The sequence below is a fragment of the Podarcis gaigeae genome, assembly GCF_964106915.1.
Source record: "Podarcis gaigeae genome assembly, chromosome: 5".
NCBI lineage: Eukaryota > Metazoa > Chordata > Lepidosauria > Squamata > Lacertidae > Podarcis > Podarcis gaigeae.
Window position 1 is genome coordinate 66,164,076 of NC_139681.1, and position 22,972 is coordinate 66,187,047.

The 22,972-nt window shown below is 40.0% G+C and overlaps 1 protein-coding gene across 1 annotated transcript in view; it reads right to left on the reverse strand.

Moving 5' to 3' along the window:
* Nucleotides 1-22,972, reverse strand: part of GPC1 (glypican 1) — a 196,761-nt gene that overhangs the window by 69,977 nt on the left and 103,812 nt on the right. The window lies entirely within an intron of this gene.

The following is a 22,972-nucleotide window of genomic DNA, read 5'->3' on the forward strand; positions in this document are numbered from 1 at the left end:
TGATCTGTACACTTGCTTCTGTTATATGACCTGTGGTCAGGAAAATAATGTGACTTTGAATGTAATCTACCGCTATTAAAAAAACCCCTGCAAGATGTTCAGCTTTTGCCCTGCAACACTGTTGTACACAGCTTGCAATTTTATATCATTTGTTAAAGCTCAGTAGCTGAAATTAAGAAACTAAGTTGTGAGACTAAAATTGAGGAGATTTTAGTCTTTCAGAAAGAATTTTGGGGGGGGGGGCTCAAAATATGTATCTATCACCTTACAAAGTACATTTTAATGTAACAACCTTTCATAGAACTGATCCAACAAGCTTTCATTCATATCTCACAGAAACTACAGTACTTAAGAGTCGTCAAAGAAAAGAAAGCAGCATATAGTCTGCAACGACAGAAATTATTTATAAAAGCATACTCCACAAAAAACAATTAGAGTTAAAGTTCAAAGGCCTATGAAAGCACACAACACATTATGGTACAGAAGTGTGCTATTCTATACGGGAGATATTTTTAAGTATGTTAATTTAGCTCCGCTAAACATTATTTAGCCTCTCTTGAAGACATAATCCTCAAATATATGGCAGCACATTGTTTGGAGAGATTTACAAAGGCATTTAAAATTCAGTGTGTGATCAGAACCTAACTTGTACACATCCAGTCACATTATTGGGGTTGAGAATATCTGCAAAGCATAATTCAGAAATGGTAATATTCTTTAATTTCCCTCTTCTCAAAAACAGATGTGCTGGTCCGCTAGAAAATCAAAACAGAGAGAGTAATGCAATACATTTACTAAGATTAACTATAAAGTACAAAAGTAAGCTTTCAGGTTCCACAGAACATTTCATCAAGCTTGAAGAAAAAAGTATGTTCCTTGCACATGGCGGTGTAGCCTGCACTATGCTACAGTCTCAAGCTACAAGTGGGGAGGGGTGAGTGGACTGTTTTTTAAAACTATAGCTGCTCTTAAATTACCAAAAATATTTTGTCATATTTCATCATTTTTTCACATTCACTTTCTCTCTCTCTCACACACACACATACTCGAAGAAAAGGCTTTAGCATTCATAATATATCAGATGAACAGTGCATCTTCTTTCTGTATTATGCTACCTTTATTTGTAATTTACAGAAACCTCTCCAATGACAACTAAACTATCAATATAAACAGAGAAAAGACAACCAAAAAGATAGGTTGGATAGGGATGTAGCATATAAGGCATCCTCCAGCCAATGAAAGAATTCCTCAAGCATCTCAAACTCGGATTTTCTTTTGTTCATGTATAAGTCTTTAATCTGTCCTTCACACAAATGAAAATCATTCCAAATTCTTGGGGAAATAAGGCACATTAATCTTCTGACTTAACAAATCTTTTAAAAAGATTTATTGTAAGTATTACAATGAAGCTACTTTTAAATGAGAATTTAATATTGTATTTTGTACTTTGATTTTTCTGTAATTAAAAATATCATTAACTATAAATAATTGCAAGTAAAACAATTTTATCACCATGCCGTTTAGCGCTGTCTCTAGAAATATAAACAGCAATTACATGTAAACTTTTAGACATATTAATTATCCTCCAAGGTATACTCAGGGTAGCATACAAAGATCTTCCGTATGTTATCTTCACAACAACCTTGCGACGTGGATTAAGCAAAGTGCAATTGACCTGCACAATATCACCTAGTAAGCCTCATGGTCTTTCATTAAACTAGAGAAATAGAAAAAAAATGCCTATTATGTGTAAAATAAGATGGAGAATGCAGGGCTGTGGTGGGAAAAAACAGCAAGCAAAAATAGCAATTTCAAACAATTGGGTCGACTAAATGTAATCCCTGGCTCCAGAAACAATACATTGGAGAAGATTATGATGATCCCAATAACAACGAAGATGGATTGTGATAGGAAAACAATACCAACAGTGTTTGGCAACAAACCTAACACCCCAGAATACTTGTGCTGTAAAAGGGGAGAATCATCAAGAATTGTCCATTTATGGGCATTTGCACTTGCCCTGAAATACCAACATGGGATTTCTTGGGTGACCTTAACTTCACTTGTTTTCCTGGGGCACTTATAAGTGGTATTTGCACCGACCGAATATGCCTGACAGCTATAGTTCACACGGGCATTGTGGGCACATCACAGAAAAAAAGAGCAGCAAACATTCCCACTTGTTGGGATCCTCGTGTATCGGGTAATTTCCCAACAACAACAGTTTTGACCAAGGGCCTGAAAACTATTCTTGTACATTTCTGAATCCATGTGGCTGGGGATGTATGTATCTACATAGAAAGCGGGTGGATTCCATTCTAGAAAGGGAAAGGCTTACAAGTATTGTTATGCAAAACAGATAAAAAGATGCATAGCTGTATTAGATATAGTTTATCTAGTGTCTTGCATGTATAGCAAAGTGAGATGGTGTAGCAGAAGATGAACCTTTGAAGATCTCTATGCTGACCTAGCTAAAGTTAATCACAACTAAGTCTCAATGGCATAGTTCAGTGGTTTCAATGGTATTTACAATGCAATTCTATGCATGCTTACACAGAAGTAAGTCCCAGTCAATTCATTGGGGCTTTATTCTCCAGAGAGAGTGTTCAGGATTAGAGCCTCACCCACAATTAAATTTTGTTGGATCTGGGTCCTAGAGCAGACATGAAATAATTCCTATTTAAAATACAACAGAAAGGAACTATGGGCAAAAGCTAACTGTGATCTGAATTTAGCATGTGAACTGACAACTAGAATTCTCATCTAGTCCAATGAGATTTCCTTCCTTCCTCATTACTGAATTTAGGATTAGAATCCAAGTGCAAATGTTCTTGTTTACATTAATGTGAATCGTTCATTTAACCTATAGAAATCGAAGCAATTTGGAGAAGGCTTGTGTATATATATATATTCAAAAGATTTCCTATGTATTTCCTAATGTACTATTGAGTTTGTAAACATTGATTTGGTCTGTGCTGGCTATTCTGGTACATTAGAATGTTAGACCCTCCTCAAGTATAAAGATCTGCAAATAAGCAATTACAAGTTCTCAGACATGAGTTCATTGGACAACTATTACAGAATAGTTTTGCTGCAAGCACACACAACAACACTTTCTCCTCAATTCCTTGAATAAATGCTGCCTAACTTTCTGCAATAAATGGTGGTTTGTGAACTACACTGAAACTGCTTTTAATCTGGGGCAAGTGATATCTGATCTGACAAAGAAAATGAAAACAACAACAATTGTATACTGCTCCTCATCCATAGATCTCAGGGCAGTTCACAATGTAAATTTAAGGAAACTGCTTTATTTCTGGACTTGCATACATGGTAGTTCACCATTCCACTGAGAATCCTTTATTTCTGGACTAATTCACGGTGCAAAACACTTTACAGATTTATTGTAAAATTTGTATACACTAAACTACACTGTCTGGATTGGCAAGGTTATAAATTTGCGACTGCTGGACCCAGCCTTTGCATGTGCAAAGAAAACATCAAACAGTCCAGTTCAAATGACAGAATGCTCAGTCCATGTGCCACAGCCAATCACTCCGCTCTGGTGAGGAAACATTTCAGCCACATTGCTCTTTGTAGTCTGCATAGATACCAACCGTTATCTTGGAACAGTTGTCCCTTTCAAATATATTGCACATGAGGGAGGTAGCCATTTTTATGACAGCACAGATTCCAATCTATTTAATCCTTCCAATGAAAATTAATCGTCTCGTCCTTTGAAGAAAAGAAAAGGGAAATATTGCCCACTGACATGCTGCTGTAACTCATTATTCCTTTAAATGTTTTTCACCGTTTGAGACTATTTCATCCCATCTCTCTCTAGCTGTATATCTTCATCTGTTTCAGAAATAATCAATCTGGCACGTTCTTTATATTTATTCACAGTTTGGTAGCATCTGTGTACAGACCAACACATCTCTAATAAAATTGCCTTGGCCTTTGAGAAAGCCCACAGAGGGGGGATGTGCACAAGCAAACAAGGGTTAAAATACATATAAATTCATAGGTTCATAGCAGATTATCCAAGAACACAGGCAGAGGAAGGGACAGGTACCGAAGGGCTTCCACTCCCCCATCCCTCCAAAAAAGAAGGAATGAAATAAAGTTTCATTAGACTTGTTCAGTGAGTGCCATATGGTTCAGTGAGTGCCATATGTTACATATGTCCCTGTTTACCAGGGACATTCCCATATTTTCTGGTACCCATCCAGAAAACAACAAATGTTGTTTACGTGAGTTGCTGCAGTTGCCATTCTTCTGGCTTCATCTCCTTCCCTGGAACCTCCAGAATGTAAATCCCCGAGTGGAAAATGATGTGCAAATGCATGCACGTGAACACTAAAGCACCTTGCCATGCTCAACCTGTCGTTTCACACAATATAGGCCTAGTTTAAAGCTAGGTTTTTGTTGTTGTTGTTGTTTTTATAAAAAAAGTCTTGTTATTTCAGAAAATCAAGATGAAGGAGCATTTGGGAGCTCTGCAGTACAATCCTATGCTTGTGTACTCAAAGGCAAGTCCCACCATATTCAATGGGGCTCATTTGTGTTGAAGATTGGAGCCTAAATGGGTGATTTGCAGCACAATCCTAGGCATGTTTACTTGGGAGAAAGTCAGATTATGTTTTGTGGGGCTCACTCCCAGGCAAGTGTGACCAACAACAGCAGTTTTATTATTTGTATCTGACTGGTTTGCAGCCTTGATATGTTGTTCTTATAATGAAGCCAAAGAGTAAGAAAATGAATGTCAAGACTAGTAAGCAATCGCTTACCACTCACCAATGGCAAGAAAGGTCAAAGATTTTATTCCATCTTTTGTTTCTGCGGCTGCATAGGAAAGAATCGTTTAAATTGTATTCCATGGTTTTCTGAACTTATTACAAGGACATAAAACATATTTATATAGCTGACTTAATCTCTCTGTAATAAAAAAAGTAATCAACACAGAGACTCTGGTAATCAGCTGATGACCTTCTGCACATTAATTGCAAGAACATAACAATAATTGTGTATTTTAAGGCCATTAAGTGCCTACAAGAAATGACTGGACTCATATGAAACTAATATCATGCACAATGAAGTGCAGCTAGGCACATATGTGTGCATGTATGTGATGATGAAAAAGACTGGAGTTTAAGCTCAGCCAAAAGGAAACCGGGGAACTGCTGAACATTTCAGAACCACTTACCGTTCATTCATTCATTATAAGTTTATTATGCTAGCCAAAGGCCATGACAATTGCATTATACTGTACAAAATTCAAACATAGTAATAATATTAGGAGCACGAATAATATAAAAGAAAGAAAAATCAGAAGTTCTACCAGCTAACTCTAGTTCAGATTAAGTCTGAGTCTCCAAAACAATTCATAGCAATATTATCAAATTCTCTTCTTCTAATCTTTGTTTGCAGCCAGTGGAAAATGAGCCACTTAACTAAACTTTTAGAAACAAAATGCAAAAATACAGTTTCCCCAACTGAAAGGCTCAAATTAAGAAAAAAGAAATAAGCTATAAACTTTGTAATATGAAAAAATATCAAAAAGGTGGATCCGTTACAGCTATCCTGCACAAACTGCCAAAATATCTGGGCCAAAGGGTGAAGGACAGCTCCAATATATACACAAGTCATGGCTCCTCCAGCAAGTCTGATACAGACTGCAGGCAGGGGACAAATCCATTCTGCCTATCATCATCTTGCATTGACATGGAGTTAGACTAGACGAACATTGGGGTCCCTTCCACCTCTATGATTCCATCATCAGTGCAGCATCAATGTGTATGATGCTTTATAGCAGGGCTGGAGCACTTGTGTCCCTCTAGTTGTTGCTGGGCTGCAACACCCATAATTCCAGATCATTGGTTATGCTGGATGGGGCTGATGAAAGTTGAAATGCAACAACCTTTGGATGTCCTCAGTTTCTCTACTCCTGCTTTACTGAGTAACAAAAGCAAAACAAAGGGGTTCTCACTTGGGGAGGGAGCCATGGGTCAGATGGAGAGGCTGGGCCCTCCCCCCTAAATTTGGCCACCATGTCTCTGGTCTAAAACCTCTTTCCCATACATGCTAATATTTGGGGTTGTTGCTTTTAACAGCGTGAGAGCATGCAAAAGTTGTATTCTAGAGAGGGGGAGTCTACTCCCTTTATGAGCCAAACACATCAGGAGTTTCCCCTTCATTCTGCTTCGTGTGGCGACCCAACCTAAGGGAAGTCAACAGAGGAGGGGTGCCCCTTTTGTTGAACACCAAGTGAAGTTAATTATTTTGGCAAGAAATGTTTTGGATGGAATGAGGTATGAGAAGGGCATGCCAGGAAGGAAAGGGCTGCTGTAGTCAAGCTTTTGTTCTCAAAGTCTTCTTCATTTAAACCACTTTGGCAGGGGAGGCAGAATGGCACAGACAACGTTGAGAACAGTGTTGATTTAAACCTATTGACACCTGGAAATTGATGTTAGCTGGCATCATTTAAAATACTGGCATTTTGAAGTTTAGTTTGAAAATGAATCACAACTTTTGCTAAAGAACAAAAGGACAATGGGATAACACAGTTTGATGCCACTACTTCAGAGGTGCATGTTAACCAAACAGCAGCCCATTCCCTACAGAAGTGAATCTCAATAGCAAGTTTACCACATGCTGCAAAGCAATATGTTTATTGCCATTTATTACTCTTCAAGGACCAATTTATTCATTTTTACTGGCATTAAAACAGAGCTTTATGTTTTACAAGGAAACCACTCTGCTGTTTGAGGCCATCTTAACAGCTGAGTTTGCTCCAGCAGTTTCTACCCTGAATCCAGACACTATACCAAATATTTTCTAGCATCTTGCACGATGGAGGAAATGACCTTTAGTTGTTGTTTCTTTATACTAACTGGATGACATTCATTTTAAGAGAGATGTAAACTTGATTAATGATTTTCTTCTGAGGGCCCTGATTCAGCAGCCGTGCTATAGTGCATGCTCTGCTACCTAAAAGGTACACCAGTGCTTTTTTCCCTGGGGGACACAGGAGTATGCATACCCCTAAACATTTTGTAAATCTAAGTTTGGCCTCATTAAGGGGCAGTATTTCAATATGAGTAGGAAAATGAGAGTACCCCTAAACATTTTTTTTTAGGAAAAAAAGCTCTACATGACACTGTCATTCATATTCAGCAATCACTTGGGTGAGTAGAGAGGGAATTGGAAGAAAACCCAATCCCTTACCCATCTCCACAATGAGAGGAGATCTTAGCTATATACATAGCCCAGGTTATCAAAGACTAGAGGTGAACAAAAAGTAATAAAGAGGAACATTGCTGCTGGAGCCTTGATTGTAAAACTGAGCACGCCAAGCAGTTTCTTATGTGATCACATATAGAGTCATGAGCATTGTTTTCACAAATGTTTCAAAGGACTCTGAAAAACACAGGAAGCTATTTTACACTAGGTCACATTATTTGTCCATCTAACCCAATACTGTCTACTCTGAGTGGCAGTGGCTCTTCAACCGAAGCTTTACTCATAACCTCCTACCTATTTTAGCTGGAGCTGTCAGGGACTGAAATCGAGACCTTTCCATGAAAAGCATGCTCTCTCTCTCTCTCTCTCTCTCTCTCTCTCTCTCTCTCTCTCCCTCTCTCTCTCTGGCTACAGTATTTCCCGCAACAGTGCCATTTACTGTCTAATTTACACAGTACCAAGAGAATATGTAGTTAGGGGAACACGTGGTTACCAATTGTTTGTTTGCTTGTACCTGAGCAGTTAGGCAAAATGGTAATTAAAAAAGAAGTAGTAGTACTGTGATGGATCAGACCAAAGTCCATCTAGTCTACTATTATATCTCTGACAGTACTACAAAGAATAAGTGGTTCCATTCTCTGCTTTTCCTATTTCCCCATAGCCTTTTCTGTCCAGATGTTATAGCCTCTTCAGGATGTTACACTTTCACTAGGTACACAGCACCCATCACACTTGGGTACTGTATGGGCACAAACAAGGGCATGGGAGTATTAACAAGGAAAGGTCCAGGAAACCTTCAATGTCTGCTCACCACTCATCCAGGTTTTCTGCTAGTGATGACTTCCTCTGCTGATCAGGAATGTAGATGATATGTGACCAGTGTGGAATTGATGTACAGTGGTGCCCCGCAAGACGAATGCCTCGCAAGACGGAAAACTCGCTAGACGAAAGGTTTTTCCGTTTTATGAGCTGCTTCGCAAGACAAATTTCCCTATGGGCTTGCTTCGCAAGACGAAAACGTCTTGCAAGTTTGTTTCCTTTTTCTTAACACCATTAATACAGTTGCGACTTGACTTCGAGGAGCAACTCATAGAACGCAGTGTACATAGTAGCCTTTTTTGAGGTTTTTAAAGACTTTGGTGATTTTTGAAGCTTTTCCAAAACTTCTTTTGCAGCCATTTGGTAAGTTAAGCTTTTAAAACTTTTTTTGGGGGGGTTTGGATTTTGGGTTGGGGTGTTTGGAATTCAAGGACTTGGTGTTGGGGAGGGGTTTGCAAGAATCTGGAAGCTTGTGTGTTTTTTTTCTGCATTTTTATGATTTTCTGTAACCATTGGGGCACTCTGCTGTTTTTTTTTTTTTTTAAATCTGGATTTGAATTTCTGTGTGCTGGGTGGGTGGGGGAACAGTTGGGGAGGGGTTTGCAAGAATCTGGAAGCTTGTGGTTTTTTTCTGCATTTTTATGATTTTCTGTGACCATTGGGGCACTCTGCTGTTTTTTTAAAAAAATTCTGGATTTGAATTTTGAAATGCTCTTTACAGTATGTGTGACTTTAAAGAGCACTTAATAAGCTCTTGTTGTACCAAATTTGGCTTTGTTTGGACTTTTTTTGACCATAGGAACGCATTAATTGATTTTCAATGCATTCCTATGGGATTTCGTGCTTCGCAAGACGAAAAATTCGCTAGATGAAAAAATTCGCAGAACGAATTAATTTAGTCTTGCGAGGCACCACTGTAGTTCACATGGTTCAAGGTATGATGTGGGCTCCTGTACTATAACATGCTTGTACAGTAAACCCAAAGTATGAGAAATTCCTTAAAGCTGGTAAGCCTTGCAAAAATATCTTAACTTCTTTTTTTTTATAAATATTTTTTATTGCTTTTTAGAAATACAGAAATACAGAAAAAAGAATAAAAAGTGGTTATAAGAAAGTAAAGTAGAAAAATAACAAATTTCCATATTCTTTTTCCGTCTAATCTATAGGACTTCCCCACATCCTCCGAACCCTGCGTTCTCTGTCTTATAAAGCATCAGCAATTTGTTAACTTATTTCAAAACTTATTGTAACTTCCATTTTATCATGTTCCCTATTTTCAATTTTACTGTAACTCAATTCTTATATGTTTTATATTAAACACAATAAAGTTGTTTCATTATTTTACCTCTGAATTCTTGTGTCTTAATTTTCATTTCATTAACTTACATTTGCTGAAGCTAGAATTTCCTGAAAGGTGCATTTTTTAACATTCATACAGCTTATAGTGTTTTTTCAAATAGTCCTTAAACTTTTCCCAGTCCTCCTCAATTGTTTCTTCTCCCACGTCTCGGATTCTGCCAGTCATTTCAGCCAATTCCATATAGTCCATCAACTGCGATTGCCATTCCTCCAGCGTGGGTAAATCTTGTGTCTTCCAATATTTTGCAATCAGGATCCTTGCTGCTGTGGTAGCATACATGAAAAAGGTTCTGTCCTTCTTAAGCACTCTCTGGTCCACCATGCCCAGAAGGAAGGCCTCTGGTTTCTTAGGTAAGGTAAATCTCAGTACCTTTTTTAGTTCATTATGGATCATTTCCCAGAAGGCCTTCACTTTCGGGCAGGTCCACCAGAGATGAAAGAATGTCCCTTCCACCTCTCCACATTTCCAACATTTGTTGTCAGACAGATGGTATATCTTAGCTAGCTTGACTGGGGTCATGTACCACTGGTATACCATTTTCATAATATTTTCCTTCAGGGCAGTACATGCCGTAAATTTCAAACCGGTGTTCCATAACCTTTCCCAGTCTACAAACATAATGTTGTGCCCCACATCCTGCGCCCATTTTATCATGGCGGATTTGACTGTCTCATCCTGTGTATTCCACTTAAGCAGCAAATTATACATTCTCGAAAGTAGTTTACTTTTTGGCTCTAACAATTCAGTCTCTAGTTTCGATTTTTCCACCTGGAATCCAACTTTTTTATCTATTTTAAATACCTCTTGAATTTGCGCATAGTGCAGCCAGTCTCGTACCTTAGTTTTCAGTTTCTCCAAACTTAACAACCTCCAATTGTCTCCAATTTTTTCAATTATTTCCCAATATTTAGGCCAATGGGCCTCCATGTTGAGTCTCTTACGTGCCTTGGCCTCCACCGGTGAGAGCCACCTCGGAGTCTTACTCTCCAATAAGTCTTTGTATTTTATCCAGACCCTCCAAATTGCTCTTCTGACAATATGGTTTTTAAACAATTTGTGCACTTTAACCTTGTCATACCACAAATATGCATGCCACCCAAACGCATTGTCAAATCCTTCCAGATCTAGGACGTCAGTGTTCTCCAATAAAATCCAATCTTTCAACCAGCAGAAGGCTGCAGATTCATAATATAGCCTCAAGTCTGGCAGGGCAAATCCCCCTCTTTCTTTCGCATCAGTTAATATTTTAAACTTTATTCGGGGCTTTTTGCCCTGCCAAACAAACTTAGAAATATCCTTCTGCCACTTTCCAAAACATTCCACCTTGTCCACAATCTGTAGGGCCTGAAACAAAAATAACATTTTCGGCAATACATTCATCTTTACAGCAGCTATACGGCCTAACAAGGAAAGTTTCAATCTTGACCATATTTCCAAATCTCTTTTGATTTCTGACCAGCATTTCTCATAGTTATCTTTAAACAAATTCAAATTTTTGGAGGTCAAGTACACCCCTAGGTATTTTACTTTTTTAACCACATTCAGCTCCGTTTCTTTGGAGAACTCATCTGTTTCTGTAACTGTCAAATTTTTTGCTAAAACCTTGGTTTTTTGCTTATTTAACTTAAACCCCGCCACCCGACCAAAATCAGAAATTAATTCTAACACTCTTTTAGTGCTGGAGACTGGTTCCTGAAGTGTTAATACCAAGTCATCTGCAAATGCTTTCAATTTGTATTGTTTCACTCCGACCTCGATTCCCTGGACCAACCGGTCCTTTCTAATCATATTTAGCAACACCTCCAGAACTGAGATGAACAATAGGGGGGATAGAGGGCACCCCTAACGTGTCCCTTTTTCAATTTTAAACTCCTCTGTCACCACATTGTTTACTATCAATTTAGCTTTTTGTTCTGTATAGATTGCTTCTATACCATTTTCGAACCCCCGCCCCACTCCCATCCCTTCCAAATTTTTCTTCATAAACATCCAAGAAATATTATCAAAGGCCTTCTCTGCATCAACAAAAATCAAAACCGCTCTGGTGTTCAAATTTGTTTGTAGAAGTTCCAAAATGTCAATAATGTTTCTTGTGTTATCAAACAAATGCCTACCAGGGAGAAAGCCGGCCTGGTCCTTGTGAATCACTTCATTTAGTACTTTTTTAAGTCTATTTGCCAAAATATCAGCAAAAATTTTATAATCCACATTTAGGAGTGAAATGGGGCGGTAATTCTTAAGTTTGGTCTTCTCAGTCTCTAATTTAGGTATCAATGTGATGAAAGCTTCTTTCCACGTTTCCGGTGCCTTCCTTCCCTCCATTATCTGGTTACAAACCTCCATCAAAGGTTGTATCAAATAGTCCTTTAAAACTTTATAGTATTTGGAGGTTAGGCCGTCCGGGCCTGGGGACTTGCCAAGTTGAAGATTTTGAATGGCACTTTCAATTTCTTGCTGTGTAATGTTACAGTTCAGGTTTGTTCTCATTTCCAGGGGTATTTTTTGTAATCCATTAGTTTTAAGAAATTGATCCACCTCTGAGGCTTTTTGCGGCCCTTGTGAATAAAGTTCTTTGAAGTACCTCTGGAAGCACTTTCTGATTTCCTCGGGTTTCTGAACCATTCTCCCTTCAATCTCTAGATTTGTAACCGTATTAAGCTTTTGTCTCTTTTTCAACTGCCAGGCTAGCAGTTTCCCACACTTATTCGCCGATTCGAAGGATCTTTGTTTCATTTGTTTAATTTTCCATTCCACCTCTTGATTTATCAATTTTGAATATTGCGCCTGGAAAAATTTCACTTCTCTTAACACATCCTTCGACTTAGGCCTAGATCTTAATTTTTTCTCTCCTTCTCTTATTTTCTCCAATATCTTCTCCTTCTTTTCATTCCAGAGCCTTTTCTTAATCGTGTTTTGTTGTATTAGAAACCCTCTCATGACTGCCTTACTTGCGTCCCAGATTGTTCTTTTTTCCACGGTAGTATTCAAATTTATCTCAAAATAGTCCTTTAAAGTTTTTTGGGCCTTCTTCACAATCTCCTGATCTCTTAATAAAGTGTCATTCATTTTCCATCTAAAGGAACCGGTTGTATTAAGTCTCAATTCCACTTTCAAAGCACTATGGTCGGAGCAGGTTTTTGGGCAGATTTCCACTTTTCTAGTCTTAGGTGCCAGTCCTCTAGTTGTCCAGATTTGGTCGATTCGTGTCCATGTCAGATGAGCTTCAGAAAAGAAAGTCCCTTCTTTCCCTAGAGGGTTCTTAACCCTCCAAATGTCAACTAAGTCCATATTGTCTGTCATTTCAAAAAAAGTTTTAGGTAGTCTGCCGTCTTTCGATATGTTGGCACTTTGTGACTTATCCATATTTACAGACACAACCCCATTCATATCACCCAGCATAATGATGTTACTATAGTCCAAATAATCCAGCATAGTCTCATGCAGCTTCCTAAAAAATTCCGACTTTCCCTCATTTGGAGCATATATTCCTAATATCAAAAATTTTTCTCCTTGTGTCTGTATTTCAATCGCCAAAATTCGGCCATATTCATCTTTGAATAAAAGTTTCGGTGACAGGCTCTCCTTTGCGTAAATCACCACTCCTCTCTTCTTAACTTTGTCCGAAGAAATAAATTCTTGGCCTAGTCTTTTGTTAATTAACACTTTTCTATGGAGCCTTGTCACATGTGTTTCCTGTAGGCAGATAACGTCCAGTTGTTCCTTTTTCAAGATGTGAAAGACTTTTCTTCTTTTTTCCGGGGAGTTTCCGCCATTTATGTTCCAACTAAGAAGCTGCAGAGACATCCTGAATCAATTGACGGGTTCTACAATGGGGTATCTAAGCTTCCGCCCGATCCTGGGGGAGGTAATGCTGGTCCTGATCCAGGTGGTATAACTCTTGGAGGTGGTCCCGGTGGTGGTGGAGGCCAAGAAGCTGCAGCTCCTTTTTGCAGGTCCTCCTCGTGGTCGTGTAGGAACTTCTGCTGGTCTTCAGGTGATTTAATCTTTATTTTCCTTCCTTTGTAAGTAAATGAAAGTCCTTGTGGAAACTCCCACCTATAAGGAATTCCGTTGTGTCTCAACAATTTGGTCAGATCTATATAGGTAGTCCTAAGTTCCAAGAGATATTTGGGTATATCTCTGTAAATTTCGGCCCTTTTGCCTTCTATCTCCAAAGATTTCTTAAAATGTAGGCCTAATATCTTATCCCTTTCTTCTCTTGATCTCAGAGCAACCAAACAGTCTCTGGGCTTGTCTTTCTTTACTGATTTTCCCAGTCTAAAGGCTGTCACAATTTTAAAGTCCTTTTCTTCCTCAATTCCCCAGAATTTGGAGAACAAAAGTGTCAAAAATCCCTCTAAATTATTTTGCTCCAGTTCCGGGATAGCCCTTATCCTGAGATTACTATCTTTACTTTTCAATTCGACCAATGCCAGGTAGGCTTGTTGTTCCCCTACCTGCCTTCTCAGAGGTCTTACCTCTCCTTTAATTTCATCAACCTTTAAGTTCGCCTGTTCTGCTTTTTGGTTGGCTTCCACAGCTAATTTGTAGTTTTCTGCCGTAGCTCTTTGCAATTTCTCAATTGCCTGAGTGTGCTGCGAAACCTGTTCAGTTAATTTGCCAATAGAGGATGTAGCTTGGTCAATCTTTGATGTTTGATTGTCCACTTTTTGGTTTAAAACTGCCAATTGTTCCAAAATTTGTTTTAAAACTGTTTCAGATCCTCCAGTTGCCATATCTTCTGCAGCAGGCTGCACTAGTTCCACCTCCTGTGCTGTCAGCACAGTTGGGACAGATGATCTGCGGTGATGAGTTAAAGTTGTTTGCAAAAGTTGCCCAGATTTTTTCTCTTTTTCTTTATCTTTGGCTTTAGCTGCTCTTGTTCTCCCTGTGCCGCTCATTCCACACCTGCCTCTGTTCAAGGTCAGATGGTCTTTTGTCCCATGGGAAAAACAAGTCCCAAATATAAACAAATAAAACCACAAAAAGTTTCAATAAAGCTCAATTCCCATGCCACTATATTTCCACAGTCCTATAGGGGGAGTATTTCAAAGTTTCAAAGAAGAAAGGAACTATTTTCCGCCATTGAAGTTCCTCAATTCCCCATGTTGAGTTTTGTAATTCCCAAACACAAAAGGAAGGTTTCCAGAACTTCTGATCTCTTAAAATCCAGCGACAAGGTATCAATATAGGTCCATGCGACAATGTTTAATGTTAATATCTCAGTCTATGCAACAATTTCAATCTCTGCAACAATGTCGTCAATTTGACAGCAGTTTGACAGTTCTTTTTCTATGCACTGGCAGCCCGGTGACGGGGTTATCTCTTTCAACCCCGTTTAGTCCAGAAATAGGAGGATAGTTCCAAAGAATAAAAGTCTGTAAATCACACAGTTCTTTCCTTTTTATCTTCAAAATACAGAGTCTATCAATGCACCCTTTCTTCCACTTTTACAATCCCTTTTTAGATACTTCAGCTCGTTTCCGAGCCCTTGCTTTGATCTAATTAGCAGAGTCGGGAGGCGGACTTCCTGTTACTCGCCTCCCGTTTTCAGCCGAATTTCTTCAATTTAAGTTAAAAAATTTAGGTCCCTTACTCACGGGTATGTTGCTCCAATTCCGATAATTTCAAGAAGAAAAGTCAGCGCTCATCAGCAGCAGCAGTGCGGCTTTGCTTCCACGAAAAGAGCGATGAACTCACAGCGCCGCTCCCCCTTTCACGTTCCGGAGCCTCTTACGAGGCTCCTTCCCCGCTTCTGGGGGGGCTCCAGGTGCCCGCCGAGTCCCACGGCCGCAGGCTCACTCTGCCTGCGGTTTTTCTTAATGGGTCTCCGCTTTGCCGCAGCGGACGACCCTTTTTCGCGGAGCCCCTCTTCACAGCGCGAAGAGGACCGCCATTGCTGTTTCGCGCCGCCTCCGGAATAGTTTGGATTTTGGGTTGGGGTGTTTGGAATTCAAGGACTTGGTGTTGGGGAGGGGTTTGCAAGAATCTGGAAGCTTGTGTGTTTTTTTTCTGCATTTTTATGATTTTCTGTAACCATTGGGGCACTCTGCTGTTTTTGTTTTTTTTTAAATCTGGATTTGAATTTCTGTGTGCTGGGTGGGTGGGGGAACAGTTGGGGAGGGGTTTGCAAGAATCTGGAAGCTTGTGGTTTTTTTCTGCATTTTTATGATTTTCTGTGACCATTGGGCCACTCTGCTGTTTTTTTAAAAAAATTCTGGATTTGAATTTTGAAATGCTCTTTACAGTATGTGTGACTTTAAAGAGCACTTAATAAGCTCTTGTTGTACCAAATTTGGCTTTGTTTGGACTTTTTTTGACCATAGGAACGCATTAATTGATTTTCAATGCATTCCTATGGGATTTCGTGCTTCGCAAGACGAAAAATTCGCTAGATGAAAAAATTCGCAGAACGAATTAATTTAGTCTTGCGAGGCACCACTGTAGTTCACATGGTTCAAGGTATGATGTGGGCTCCTGTACTATAACATGCTTGTACAGTAAACCCAAAGTATGAGAAATTCCTTAAAGCTGGTAAGCCTTGCAAAAATATCTTAACTTCTTCAGCCAAGGTCAACAGGCCTTTCTTCTTTTTCTTCCTCACTCTCATGAAGGAGCAAAAGAGAAAGGTGTTGAAAGACGGTAATAAAAATATCCCTACATTCCAGATTTTTTGCACCAGTTTCAGGTTGAATCTTTGCATGGAAACCAAGGATAAGGCAATGCTACATCTCTTTTGCCTTATGCCCGGAAGTCCAGAAAACAGCTAAGTCAAAGCTTTTCAATGATTAAAGACTAGGGTTGCAAGAATTAATTGATTAAGCAGTGTGATTACAGTTTAATGGCTTGTTCACATATTCAGAGTGAAGCTCTGATTAATTGGAGCAGGCCATCTGGATTCTAAACACAAGCACTCCTGGATCCTGGTCAGTTTTTCCACTACCTTTCTCCCTTGTCTGCAATTGCCTCCCATCAATTCCTGCCACCTGAAGAATCTACCAGACTGGGAGTATATTTCCTGTATAGGTTTGGTGATCCACCTGAAAACTGAGCCACCCCGGTTCAATTCCTGCCCCTGCCACAGGGCTATGGTTCTCAGGACAAATGCTATGACACATTCACAGGAGCAGAGGGAGGCCAAAGTGGAGGGGAAGAAAGAAGTAGGGTGAAGAACTTCTGATGGATATGGGGAAGCACTTGTGGGGACAGAGGATTTACATTTTTATTTTTAAACAGTCAGGGGCAGTAGAATGGCCAGAGCTACCTTCTTTTTAACCATTTTTGTTTTCCCTTTCTACTTTCCCAGGGAGGCAGTCATCCTTCTCTATCTTCTTTGGCGATTGCTTGTAGCCAAGTAAGATTGTCTTCCATGAACACAGTCTTATCAGTGAGTCCATAAGTGATTGTGGAGGCCATTTCTGGAGCCACATATCCTTCCACAGTGGGGACATAGGTTTCTGGGTGGGAGCTGATCATGGTGAGGGTTTGCCAAACTAGTCCAACAAAGTTGATGTTGAAAAAACATTGCTTTGAAACTGGTGATCTTTGCTTCTTCCAGTACACTGGAATTAGTTTGCCTGTCTTCCCAAGTGGTATGTAATTTTTTTTGAGACACTGCTGATGGAATTTTTTGAGGAGTTGGCAATGGCATTTATAAGTGGTCCATGCTTCACAAGTATACAGTTAGGTTGGTAATACAATAGCTTTGTAAACAAGCATTTTGGTTTCCCTGTGAATGTCCTCAAACAATTTGTACTTCATTTGGGACAAAGCTGCACTTGCAGAGCTCAGGCAATGCTGGATTTCGGCATCAATGTCAGCCTTTGTGGAAAGATAACTGCCCAAGTAGGAGAAGTGATCAACACTTTCCAATGTTACACCACTGAGATCATCCTCTGAGTGTGCACACACTACATTGTCATCAGCATACTAAAGCTCTATGACGGAAGTTACAGTAATCTTACTCTTTGCTTTCAACCCACTCAGATTAGAGAGCTTTCCATCTGTTTGATATCTGATTTCTACAAAGTGTAGGATCATGGCAATGAAAATAATAGAGTTGGGGCGATAACACAACCCTATTTAACACCTGATTCCACTGTGAATGGTTCACTTTGAGAGTCATTGTTATCAGTGGTCATTTCACCCCTAAATTGTCAAATGGCACCTCCATTTTTTTATTTGTAAAATGGGACACCAAACCCCCCTACAACCAACCTCTGCATGATACTATATTAACAGCAGTATTACACAATAGATAAATCACACATACCCAGACCCCATTATCAGTATTACTATAAATTATATTTCAGCACTCATGAGGAACAACGTTTAACTGCATTACTTGGGGGGTAAGGGGGTGGGTAAGAATGGTAGAAGCTGTTATCTTGGTGTTAATTACTGCTAATCAAATTCTGGTGCATCAGACCTTGGCTGGTGTAACAGGATTCTTGGAAGAAGGCTGCAGAAGGAATTCAGCTGATCCTATCTCACTTTACAGTTCTGAACTCAAGCCAGCTGGATGACTGTGATCGTATTCATCATCATGTCTCTTCAGTGGTTGATGGTAACATGACATTTTTATAATCAAAGCTGGACTGATTGACTGTATACTCTGCAATACAGGCAGTTTCAAAGGGGGTTCAGACATTAGTCCCCCTGAACATTAAAGTGAACTCCACCAATGCTGTCCTCTGAAACAACTGACAGTACTTCATTAGCTTAGCAAGCTCAATCGCATATCACAGAAAAGCTTGATCTACATTTGAAGTCCCAAAACAGATGTCATCCCACAGTTTTCTGAACACCACAGATCCATCTGAGACACAACATGGTAACATCTGCTTCCCCGCCGTGTACAGAGCTGAAGAAAAACACTTTGCTCTTCTGACCTAAATTTCAGTTATTTTAAACACAGCAGCTCATGATAGATGTCAGCTCTCCGCTCTCGGTTTTAGGTATGTTATTCCTTGTCCAGTGAACCCAGAAGCATTGTCTTCTCATTCAGTCAGCAGACTTTAAGAAAGAGAGTTTGTGCTCGTGTCATTCTTTAGAACAAACTGCTGCGCGCACACTAAACCATGCCCGTAAGCCTACAATGGGAGCTGGCAGCTTTAATGAGAGGAGAAGGGGCTGTGTGGGGAAAGAAAACCTCCAGGTGCTCAAGCTGTTACAGGTGAATAGAAGCCCTTGCTTCCCCGAGGCAGCTCTCTGTCAGGTTTAATCTCCTCAAGTTCTGGAATGTGCTTTTGATAGACATCTCGCCCCCATGTTTAGTTAAACACTGAGAGGGAAGCTGCTGCTCACTGCATGAGAAGGAATTGCCTCTTTGCCAAGGCTTGATTCCTGTTGAAAGCGGCAGGATCAACATAAATCACTTCCTGTTGTTTGTGTTTTTCTGAAGGTAGATATCCCCACACTCTCCACACCATAAAGACAGCAGGATGCTCAAGGCTTCCTATCGCCTAGCTTCCAAGAGGAATAAAGGGTCTTATTTCCCTTTGTTCTGAGCCTTGTTTACTTCTCCTACATAAGGCCTCAGACTTACCAGTTTGTGGGATGACACACTGTGCTTGTCAAGTTCAAAAACAGCCAAACAGCCACAACACAAGAAAGCAGGATGAATTTACAGAACCAATTCTGGAGGCACTTTCAGTCACTGAACCAACCTATGCACACTTTGGTTAATAGGACTTCCATGGGAGTTTCAGGCAATGAGCCACTTCTCACATAACACTTTTCTGACATAAAGCTCTCTGGAGTACATCCGACCCTGCGCCTCTTGGGAAGTACTGTACAAGTGCACATTTTGACACAAATACACAGTTTGCGAAACTGCAGAATAAACATTCCACAAGTCACCACGCACACATTTCCCCCCTCTACACAGGGCTCATAATCTTCTAGTACAAGAACCTAAATAGAATTACTTGTGAGTATCAGATAGGCCTAGGATTTAAATATGTGATGCTGTAGAATACCATGTTAAAAGCTAAAATAAAAAGAAAGAAAGATGTTACTGGACTAAGTAAATTATATGTGAAAATAATTTTGGAAAGCTGCTACAATGATATATATGGAAACTCAGGCAGGGGGATTTGAGGAAGTCACCCAACAATGTTAACAAAAATGGAATTATGACAGTTAGGATGGATGTATGTATGTTTGCTTTTTGATGTTTTCTTTTGATGTTTGTTGACATGTTTGTTATAAATTTGGAAAATTAATAAAAAATTTGGGGGAAAACCATAATCTTCTAGTACAAGCATGTGATGCAGCCCTAAAAGAGGGTATGACCAATTTAATGGGTTGGTTGTGCTACTTTAGAGCTTTGGTTATGTGGTTCTTTGACCCACATGAACCCCCCAAGGCTAATGGGGGGCTGACATGGGCTATGCACAATGTGCTTGGATTGGCAAAACTTTCTACAAAGGGTAAGAGGATATTTCAGAGAGCAAGTCACTGCATTTGCTCTGTTCCCAACTGTGTTTTGCAGTGTATGGCCAGGATTATAGGAAGCTGCTGCCTACATGTGTCGTAACAGCTCCAGTTGCTGTTGTGCCATTGAGGTGGCTGCACTGTAAAACAAAGCAGAATCTGCCTCATCTATAGCAGAACTAGAAGGCCTACTGCCAGTTAATTTTCTAGTTGGGACAAGTACCGTATGTGAAATTCAGCTTTTACTTCTTACTTAATGGCCCAGAAACTACAGTGAACAGAATTCTGCTTAAATGCACCTGTTAAAGCAGGGATGGGGAATGGAATCTGGCCGGTAGGTTGGATCCTTATCTCTATGCACACCAGTGAAGATAGTTTGACAGGTGGGAAGCCCCGCCCACCAGTCAATCACTTGATGTTGTGATGACATCAGGTGACCCAGATATTTTGGACCAGAACTCCCACCAGTCCCAGCCAAAGATGAGAGTCATAGGTCAAAACTTCTGGACTGTATAAGGTTGGGTAAGGCTAGCCTAGACTGTATATTTATTACACACCCATCAAATACATTATCAGGTTGGATACTACAATATATAATGAATACATTAAAATGAGCCAAAAACAGCAGTTCTATAGCTGCTCTGTTTTACCCTTTGTTCCGGCCCTCCGATTCTCTTCTGCATGTATACTGCCTTCCTACTACTGGGATGTAGACCCTCTGCCTCCAAGATCCCATGCCTCAGATCAACTTTCTCCTTGGCTCCTTCTTTCTTTGACTTAATCTCTCCATTCCTTAGATCCCTGTTACAGCTTATTCCTTCGCTGAGCTCTGGAATAAAGGTAGTTAACCTGTGGTTCTCCCATCAGCCCCAGCCAGCATGACCAACATCTGGAGGGTCACAGGTTGTGCCCCACTTCCAAATTTCCAGCTTCCTTCTCCCACAACACACAGTTCTGGCTGGCCTTAAGATTTCTTCTGAATCTTTCTTGCTTTGTCTCCCCATCCTCTCTATAAACATTAGCAGAGTTGTTCCACTAGCAGCTGCAATGTGCACACCATCTTGCCGAAACAGTGTCAAAGGATTTGTGTTCACAAGCACAAAAAGCAACATAGATGTTGTACCTATGATATGAAAGGGCAGTGACTTTGGACAATACATGAAAGTATAGTGCATGGCACAATGTGATTTTCCTGCTCACGTGTTTGTTTAAAAGCAAAGAGTACTGAGTACGTAGCACTCATAAGTAACAGGCCACTGGTGGCCGGTTTTAGCAAGTTCTATGAAGCTTGGCCCAAACCAATCTAATCTGATCCAACAGATAACATTTCATGCACTTCTGCTTTAAATAGAAATATGTGAAAAAATATAACCATTCTCCTATCTTCCAGTCCACTGAAATGTCAGCTCAACAGTCATTTATTTTTGTACTGATCATTTCATTCCTAAATCCTTCAAGCCTACACTACTGGAATTACACTGCATCCCTCCATAAAAGGGCTACAGCAAAGAATGTAGCGTGTCCAAAATGGTATGCTAATGTAAATGAATTCCTTTTACAAAGCAGCATTTGTTTGGATTTGAAATCTGATGCAAGAGCGGCGGAAAACACTGTTAATTTATTAATAGATGGTTAAGTCTTCAGTTCGTGACAACTTCCAGCATGATCTTCCTTTTAATGTCTGGAAGTAGTGATTCAGTTTTAAGAGAATATGGAACTGTCCACATAAAATGCCATAGTCATGATTTCAGATGTTCTCCCTTCCCCTTGTTTATTAACACATTCATTCAGAACTTTAAAGCTAATAAGGCTTTTAGATGACACCAAATGACTTTGCAGACAGTGTGCTAAAAATACAGAACCACATTTATTCGCAACGAAATAGCTCACAAATAAACTAAACTGTTAGTCTATAAACTATCCGGGCTTTTAAACAAAACAGGATTATTATTTTTTAAACTGCATGCTAACATTTCCTTTAAAGGACCAAATAATTTTGAAAATGAAAATGTCCTGACTCTCGGATAAAGGTCATCTGTCATATGGTCTCTGTAACTAAACTGCACCCAAGTATTTGAGAAGAGAGAAACAGTACATTATTACGACTGGAGAGAAATGGGGCAGAGGGAGGAGATGCTGAAGCTCAACAACTGAGCTTTGATTAATGTCATAACGGCAGCCTTGTTATGTTCAGCGTGGATCCCCCTGTTGTCACTTCCTGTTGACAAACTCCTTTTGCATTCATTGCTTTTAACCAGCTACGCCACCATAGCATGTACGACAGCTCCTTGGTGTACAAGTCTTAGGGCTACTGCTGGAATAACCACAGCGGGGAAGAGCAATCCTAAACCCCGGCTGGAAGCAACAGTGCAGTCGATCAACTTCAGCACCTGAAACCCTGTTAGCTTATGTCAGCCAAGGCAGAAGGGTGGGGGTGCAGCCTGTGTGCAATTTTTTGCTATCCTAACACAATGGTACAGTTCATTAGCTTCCTCCCAACCCGCCCCCCCCACTGGAAAATGGATCAATTTAGGATTCCACAGAGGTCAACAGTGCCTAGTGTTATGCCCATGCCTTTTAGAGCAGGGGCTTAATATTTTAGCCTTAGAAGAAGAAGAAGAAGAAGAAGAAGAAGAAGAAGAAGAAGAAGAAGAAGAGTTTGGATTTGATATCCCACTTTATCACTTCCCGAAGGAGTCTCAAAGCAGCTAACAATCTCCTTTCCCTTCCTCCCCCACAACAAACACTCTGTGAGGTGAGTGGGGCTGAGAGACTTCAGAGAAGTATGACTGGCCCAAGGTCACCCAGCAGCTGCATGTGGAGGAGCGGAGACACGAACCCGGTTCCCCAGATTACAATACTACCGCTCTTAACCACTACACCAAACTGGCTCTGTCCTGTGGGTTATGTTCAAAGTGCCTTAAGGATTAACAGCAATGAGAAGGAACTATCTGTTGACATTAGTGCATAGCTTTCTGTGTTGATCTCAATTTTTTTACACTTCTGTGCATATGTCATATTGCTAACTTGCTCCATTAACATTTTGGAGCAAAACCAAACTATTACAAAGTTTTATTGATGAACACGTTGCAAATATTAAGCTGTTTCAAATAC